This window comes from Calypte anna, chromosome W (genome assembly GCF_003957555.1).
Source record: "Calypte anna isolate BGI_N300 chromosome W, bCalAnn1_v1.p, whole genome shotgun sequence".
Lineage (NCBI taxonomy): Eukaryota > Metazoa > Chordata > Aves > Apodiformes > Trochilidae > Calypte > Calypte anna.
The window spans coordinates 20791336-20799884 of NC_044276.1; the positions used below are offsets into that span (position 1 = coordinate 20791336).

An 8549-nucleotide genomic window follows, 5' to 3' on the forward strand; every position below is an offset into this window, starting at 1 on the left:
TAGCATGACACACATACTTTTTTCAAAGTTTAAGCAGAAGCAGCAGCAGCCTCTACGCACCGCCTTTACGTACGTTTGCGTACCACTTACAAAAAGCTAAGAGTTTGCTTCCTACAAGACCCAGGACACTCCTAAGCGGTTCCAGCATCACGCTTCAAACAATCGGGCAAATCACTACCTATAAACAGATCGATATTAACAGGACGAAACGTTCCACATACTTACACTGCGGGGAGGCACCAGCTCAACTTGCGGAACTATTTCCCCCAGCAACACGCACGAGACAGAGGTCATATCCCCATCCTCTATCTTTGTTGTGCAATTGCTGCCCAAAGCTTTTGTTACCTTCCACAGACACACGCCACAAAACATCAGACCTCAACAGTGCCTAGATTGACAACGGGCAACAGACAAAAGACCATTAAGTGGCCATTTGTACACGTGCGGCAACTCTCGTGGTGCAAAACTCTTAGCCGGGAGGACAGCCCGACTGACCACCACCCAGAATACGTAGATGTACATCACAGACAGACTGCCCACCCTCGGGCCCTTCATCCACAACCATCCGGAATCCCTTGGTCAGTCCCAGGTACGCAGCACGCTTCTCGACAACGATCATTAAAGGACCAAGAAGCTGGAGAAGTACAAAACCATAAATAAATTCAGAAATAAAATAAAAAGCCACACACAAAGAGGGGAGAGGGCAGGAAGAGAAGGAATCACAGCAGGGAACATCCCAGACAAACCGCTTAGCCCATTCCTAGCAATTCAACCATTGCGCTTCAAATTACCACCTCTCCCGCTGCAACTGACATTTTCCAAGGGAAGATACAAAGACCAGTAATGCACACTACTACAGTAGAGGAAAAATAAACAAACCAAAACAAAACCACCCACGCCATTTTTTTCAAGAGAGACAGTAACGGACTACAAAACACCCACAGAAGCTACGTTTGTCTCTGGGTTAAAGCCCCCATTAAAGCTTCAGGCAAAATACCCAGTTCTGCTGGAAAATAAACTTGAGGCTGCCTTTTCCGTGCGTTTACAAAGTCTTTGAACTTGACTTTTACCTATAAAAGCGAAGCACCCAGCACCTCTCAACCAGATTGCCCCTTCCTCCCTCACCCCTGACCTGCCACAAACCACAAGCCCTCTCCTCCCTATTACAAGAAATACTAATAACTCTTACTCTAGACCATGACGACAGGCATCAGACTGCGCTCCAAAACAACACTGCATTTTGCACCTGAAGCACATACCCTGCCATGAGCATTGCTTTACAACACTGCTTTTAGTCAAAACGCTCAATTCCCTTACAAGCTAGAGGCAAAGGATTATAGCACCAGAAAACCCAAAACAGCCTACCACGCCCTATCGAGAGCAAAAGGGGGGATGGCAAAAGAGTCTAGGAAATGAGGAACTAATAACGGCTACAGCTGAGCTTCCTGAAAGCTTCCCAGTACCTACAGAGTCACCACAATCTTCTGCTTCAGATAACCTCATAATTGGCTCCTTCGCCATGACTAGGAAAAGCATCGGAGTTGGGGTGAAAGGTTATGGGACGTGAGGCACTGGAAGAAGAGCAAACGGTTAAAACCTGACCGGCTTCAGAGAAAGGTAATACAGCTTGTGATATATGATGTTAATGAATTTGTATTCCTAACCAGTAAATTCAGAATTAAACTAAGAAGAAAGTGAATATGGGGCTAGACAAAGCAATTGAGACCTATAATTTTCCACAAAAACAGTGTAAGCAACACAAGGCCTTAACGAGACTAAGTTCTGTCTCGTCAATAACTGAAGCGTGAGTCTTGTTATTAAAACAAGGCACTGCCAAGGCTAACTAGGCACCAAAAGAATGAGAATATCTCCACAAAGACAACATAAAAATGCCACAACCAGCAGATAAGGGAAAAATTTTGGCTAAGGTCTAATTTTGCTCTTTAACAAGATAATGAACTCAGCAAAAACAAGAAAGGTAAAAAAGTTCAAGCTTGAGGAAGACCTCTTACTTCATCCAAAGACCCCCTGATGATCCTCGGATATCTCCCCAAGAGAGGACTCCACCTAGACTATGCCCAGAGTCTGGGTATCATGAATATTATAACGACATAATGTAATCCCTATGAATATGTATGTATGTAAACCCACCTCATTTTGAATATTCATAGGATTGTAATCATTAAAGGTGATCCTAGAGTTTTAGATTTGTGTGTGTGAGTGGAGCAGAGACTCCCCATGCACCCAGCGCTGTTTTGCTCATTGCAATTTCAATCTTAATAATTAAATTAAACCATTAACAGAATATTGAGTCTCGGTCATTTTTAACACAGCTCAAGCAAACCAACATGTCCCACTGAAGGCATACAGCAGCAGATTAATAGATACCCCAAACGCAAGCCGAAACGTTGATTTTTCTTGCGCCTCATTAATACTTTCTACATGCAGAATACAACGTATTTACAGAGCCCCCTCCACAAGTGGGATTCAGCACAAAAGAAGATGGCGGTAAAGAGATGGGCTGGTACTTCAAATAATTGGCCTCTGGTAGGTTGTAGGTTGGTGTCCTGGTTTGGGCCACGATAGAAGTGACTTTCTGTATTGTACCTGTGCTTTCAGCTAAGTCTCTTGTAAGTAGCTGCACTTGCTGAAATTAACAGCAGGTTTCTCAGACAGCGTCTGCTTCTAGAACTTATCACTTGATGTTTATAGTTACTGCTAGAGACTGGTATGCAGAACCAAGGACACTGCTCATCTCTGAGGAACATTTTACCCTCCAGAAGGAATAAAGAGGTCCCACCTGCAGCCCTCCTTTGGGGAGGAACGGACAAGATAGATGCCAGAATTGACCAAACAGTATTCCATCCCATACACGTCATACTCAGCATAAATTTGAGGGATCAAAAGGGCTTCCAGCTTCCGGCCTCCTGCCCTTCCTGCCTTTCTGCTTCCCTTTCTTCGCTCGTTCTCTGTTTCCTTTGGCATCCTGGGAGGATTCCATCCGTTCATCTGCCTGTGGTCGTGATCCATGCCAGCCCATATCTGAGTGTTCCTGCCTCCAGCTCCCTACTGCTGCCAACTCTAGGAGTCCAGCCTGGACTTTCCCAGGGCTGCCTTGCAGCCTCGGTGGTGACGTGAGAGTTATTGGGGGAAAAGGGGGGAGGAACGTGGTATCAACTTTTCTGTATATTTGAGTATTTGTAAATATTTAGCAATTTTTCCTATTTATCATTACTGTTTCATTAAAGCTGTGTAGTTTAGTTTCCAACCCATAAGTCTCTCTCCCTTATTCTCTCTCCTTTCTTTATCAGGGAGGAGAGAGAGATTAATAGAGAACATCTGTCACTCGGTTTAATTGCCGGGCCAGTGTTAAACCGTGACAGATTTATTGGCGCCCAACGTGGGGCCCAAGCTAATTGGCTCGAGTCCAGTTTAAATTTTGACTAATTTGCCTGAATACTTTCAATTCCAACTCCAGTGGAATCATAGAATCATAGAATTGGCTGGGTTGGAAGGGACCTCAGAGATCATCGAGTCCAACCCTTGAACCACCGTTGCGGTTGCTAGACTATGGCACTGAGTGCCACATCGAGTCTCTTTTTAAATATCTCCAGGGACGGAGAATCCACTACTTCCCTGGGCAGCCCATTCCATTGCTTGATCACTCTCTCCGTAAAGAAATTCTTTCTAATATCTAACCTAAACTTCCCCTAGTACAACTTAAGACCATGCCCTCTTGTCTTGTTGAAAGTCGTCTGGCAAAAGAGACCAACCCCCACCTGGCTACAACCTCCTTTCAGGTAGTTGTAGAGAGCGATGAGGTCTCCCCTGAGCCGCCTCTTCTTTAGGCTGAACAGCCCCAGCTCCCTCAGCCTCTCCTCATAGGATCTGTGCTCGAGTCCCTTCACCAGCCTGGTTGCCCTCCTTTGGACCTGCTCCAGGACCTCGATATCCTTCCTGAACTGAGGGTCCCAGAACTGGACACAGTACTCGAGGTGTGGCCTCACCAGCGCTGAGTACAGGGCAGAATGGCTTCGCTGAGTGGGAATCAGACCTTTTCTTTGGAAATTTCACAGGCTTGGAGATTAAACAAATCATGCCATACCTTTGGTATTCAGGGTACGCGATATGTATTTTTTTCAGCTGGAATGAGTGTTAATATGTGGCTTACTTTTGGTAAGCAGTGCTTGAGAAAAGTAGTTGTGACATGGTCTGCAATACTCGTATACAGTGCAGTACACGGTGCAGTGGTGTTTCATACAAGATTTAAGAACTTTGTTGATAATTACATTTTCAGCCTTCTTTTGAGGAAATATACCACTCTTGGGCTGAGTTCAATGGATTCTAATCAAAATGGCATTATGATTATTATAGTTTTGAACCTCCTGATTCTTGTAGGCATTGTTGTTCAGGTGTCCGTGAATATTTTCATGTGTTATCATACGTTGGTAAGGAGTAAGACAACTACAATTAGGGGAACGAGCACACCTCGTAAAGAGAGCACCCCCACTCCTGCCGCTTCTCGCCCCCCCTCCTCACGCAAGGACACAACTCAGATAAGGCCAGTGAGCATTGCCAACGTATCTGCTACAGCTGCAGCTGCTGCTCAGAAAGCAAGCCCTGTGGCTGCTACTGCCGCAGACGCCACAGCCTCTCCCCCTCAGCCCACACAGCTACTTCCTGACCCTGTAACTAGGAGACAAGGAAAACAATGGAAAGCAGGAATGAGCCTTAACCCTTCAAGGTCTGAACGAGACGACCAGGTGATAGAGGAAATAGAGGATACTGCCTCCTTGTAGAGCAGATAGAGCAGACTCTAAAGCAGAGTCAGCTGAGGAGGACTCAGACTCAGAATCTGCTCAGTCCTATTCCATGAGGGACTTGCGTACTCTGAGAAAAGACTACAGCCATTTTTCAAGTGAACCACTTCTCACCTGGTTACTCCGATGGTGGAATGAAGGGGCTGCTACCATAACATTAACTCAGAGGGAAGCCAGGCAGTTGGGATCCCTGGCCAAAGATGCAGGTATTGATCGGGCATCTGGGGAAAAGGCTGGAACCACCAGCCTATGGAGACGACTCTTGTCAGCTGTAAGGGAGAGATATCCCTATAAAGAGGAAATAGACTGCCCACAGGTAAAAGCAGCCAGACTTGAAAAAGCTATCAGATATCTGGAAGAATTGGCTGTACGAGATCTGATCTATAATGATGAAAAAATTGAAGATCCTTATCACATAACATGCCCTAGACCTATGTTGCAAAGGTTTGTGCATGCTGCACCACCACCTTTTAACCATACACTATCAGAAATGCTATGGGTTCCTGTAGATACGGATGGAATTGTGGGTGATGTGATTAAAACAGCACGAGAATGTGAAGATGCTGCCATGGCCCCTCGTAAGGCCTGGCCTCGTAAGGTCTCAGCTATAAAGAGAACAACTGAGAAACTGCATTAACCCTTTTTTCCTTAGATAGGAGGAGGATGCCACATTGCAGCCATTAAGAGGAGATGCCCTCCTATGAGATGGAATCGAGAGAAACAGAATTCAGCAAGAGGAATTCTACGGGCACTCCTGAGTGAGTATGGAGAGGACATGAAAAAGTGGGATCAGAAACCTACTGCTGTCCTACAGGACCAAGTATTTAAGTTGCTGGGTAAGGCAAAGGCTGTTCAAGTCTCCAATGTGGAGTTACCCAATTCAAATATGCTGGTGACCCAAGATACCTGTACATCAGGTGTGAGTACTGGGGAGGCAAACTCCAGTAATGCACATGCTGACAATGTTGTATGTGCTCAAGCTTAGAGGTGCCCTGCCTCCAGCCAGGTGGAGGAGAGGGACAACCGAATTTATTGGATTGTGTGGATTCGATGGCCTGGCACACTAGAGCCACAAAAGTATAAAGCCTTGGTGGACACTGGTGCACAGTGCACCCTAATGCCATCGAATCAGAAAGGGACAGAATCCATCACTATTTCTGGAGTGATGGGTGGATCTAAAGAACTGACTATTGTAAAGGCTGATGTGAGCCTCATTGGAATAAAGTGGCATAAACACCCTAAAGTGACTGGTCCAGATGCTCCGTGCATCCTTAGCATAGACTACCTCAAGGGAGGTGACTTCAAGGACCCAAAAGGGTACCGGTGGTCCTTTGGTACTGCAGCTATAATGACTGAGAATGAGGAATGGCTGCATGCTTTGACTGGCCTTTCAGATAAATCCTTTGCAGCGGGGTTGATGAAAACTATAAACCAGCAGGTGCCAACTGCTACTTCAGCAGTGCATCGAAAACAATATTGCACCAAGAGAGATGCTGTGATCCCCATTCACAAGCTGATACAGCAACTAGAGAGCCAAGGAGTGATCAGCAGGACTCACTCACCCTTCAATAGTCCTATATGGCCAGTGCAAAAGCTTAATGGAGAATGGAGGCTGACACTAGACTATAGTGCCCTAAATGAGATTACACCACCACTAAGTGCTGCTGTGCCGGACATACTAGAACTTCAGAATGAGCTGGAATCAAAGGCAGCCAGGTGGTATGCTACTACTGACATTGCTAATGCATTTTTTTGCTATTCCTATTGCACCAGAATGCACGCCACAGTTTGCTTTCACCTGGAGAGGTGTCCAGTACACTTGAAATCGACTGCCCCAGGGGTGGAAACGCAGTCCTACCATCTGCCATGGACTGATCCATGATACCTTGGAAAAGGGTGGAGCTCCAGAACATCTACAGTACAGTGATGACATCATTGTGTGGGGTGAAAGGTTATGGGACGTGAGGCACTGGAGGAAGAGCAAACGGTTAAAACCTGACTGGCTTCAGAGAAAGGTAATACAGCTCAAGAAAACCAACATGCCCCACTGAACTCATACAGCAGCAGATTAACGGACACACCACATGCAAGTCGAAACGCTGATTTTCCTCACGCCTCGTTAATACTTTCTACACGCAGAATACGAATTATTTACAGAGCACCCTCCACAAGTGAGATTTGGCACACAAGATGATGGGGGTAAGGAGATGGGCCAGTACTTCAGATAAGCGACCTCTGGTACGTTTTAGGTTGGCTTGACTGATTCCTAGAGCAGCTTTTCTATTCAATGCCGTCCACGCAGAGGCACGACAGGAGACAAAGGCATTAACCAAATATGGTGAAGAACTTAGTGAAGTGGACCATCAGCGGACGTTCGTTCTCCCTGGAGCTCAACTATTATACAAAAGCACGTGAAACCTCTATGACGCTCTCTCTTACGAAGCACATCATTAAGACCTGCATTTCTACTACCGAGAACCAACTCATTACGGTTACGGGGCTGGGAACCGAAGCGAGACGGACAGCACCAGCAACCCTGAACGCCCCGCGGTAACAGGGGAGGTGGAAACGGGGAACGAGCACCGAAAAAGCGCGAGGTTGTAGGGATAGCGCAGTAAAGAGCTCCACAAAACAGAGACACACCGTCCCTCCCTCCCTCCCTCTTTCTTACCCCCCAAACACTCACCAGCAGCAACGACGCCACCCGCCCTGCCGCGCTCCCGAACACCGCGCAACCGGACCTCGGCTCGGGGTGCTTGCGAGCGCGGGGGGAGAGGAAGAGGAAAGGAAGACAAAGGGAACAGCAAAGGAACCGGGGCGGCCGGGGGGGAACCGCTCACGGAGAAAAGCTGCGGCTACTACCTCGTCCTCGTAAATGACGTTGGTGGGGATGCGCCTTGCCGAGGACCGTTCCGAAGGCAGCTGTGGCGCCACCCGGCCACCCAAGTCTCCCCTCAGCCACGGCAACGACACTTCCCGTCCCCGCGCTTCCTCCACTCGACCACTCCTTCCGCGGCGCCCATTGGGCCGCCATATCGCCGCCGCCCGATCCCGCATGGCGATTCGCTGTCTCGCCTGTCCTTTGCGCTGGTGTCCCCCCCCCTCGGCGGGTCCCCGCCCTCGTCCACCCGTGCTCTCGGGGCGCGGAGGGATCCGATCTGGGGATGGAGGGAGAAAACTTTGACGTGGGCGAGTCCGCCGAGGGATCCGTGCCGTGTAGTGCTGCCACCCTGGGGGCGGGCAACGAGGCCTCAGAAGAGGCCGTTGTAGCTACAAGTACCACGTTTTGTTATTTATTACCGCATCTAGTCCACCCCACACGTGCTTGTGGCTTTTTGCTGCTGCTGCTGCTGCTCCCTTCAGGCAAAAGGCTGCTGTTGCCAGGCCAGGGCAGGCCTTACCCTTTCAAAACATTTCGCACAACACAACAGAAGCTCCTCTAAATACTTCTCTGTGAAAACCCAACTCCAGTGGCGGACATCTCTAAGCTGAACACCTCCTGAGAGAAAGTATAATACAAAGGGTGTGTTCAGCAATGGTGGCTTGAGGGCAGGGGGGCAGATCAAGATAGGATTTTCGCTAGGCTGGGCTGGAGGCTTTGAGAAAAATAGGCAGTGCCCCCTGAGATAAATGAGACCCAAATGGGATTGTAATAAAAATTTTCATTTTATTCAGCGCATAAAAGAAAGCAAACAGCGCTTTGTGCACTGGGAGTCTCTGCCCACCAAG

General features: G+C 47.8%; 1 long non-coding RNA gene across 3 annotated transcripts; it reads right to left on the reverse strand.

The window, feature by feature from the left end:
- Positions 1–553: 553 nt before the first annotated feature.
- Positions 554–7775, reverse strand: LOC115600026. Of its 3 annotated transcripts, none has more exons than XR_003988778.1 (3): positions 7683–7775; positions 1468–1571; positions 554–634 (listed from the first exon to the last, which is right to left on the reverse strand). It is a non-coding gene; the product is annotated as an uncharacterized LOC115600026 (long non-coding RNA). The 3 variants fall into 3 exon arrangements; XR_003988776.1 differs by lacking the exon at positions 7683–7775 and adding an exon at positions 7507–7673; XR_003988777.1 differs by lacking the exon at positions 7683–7775 and adding an exon at positions 2389–2494.
- Positions 7776–8549: the final 774 nt, after the last annotated feature.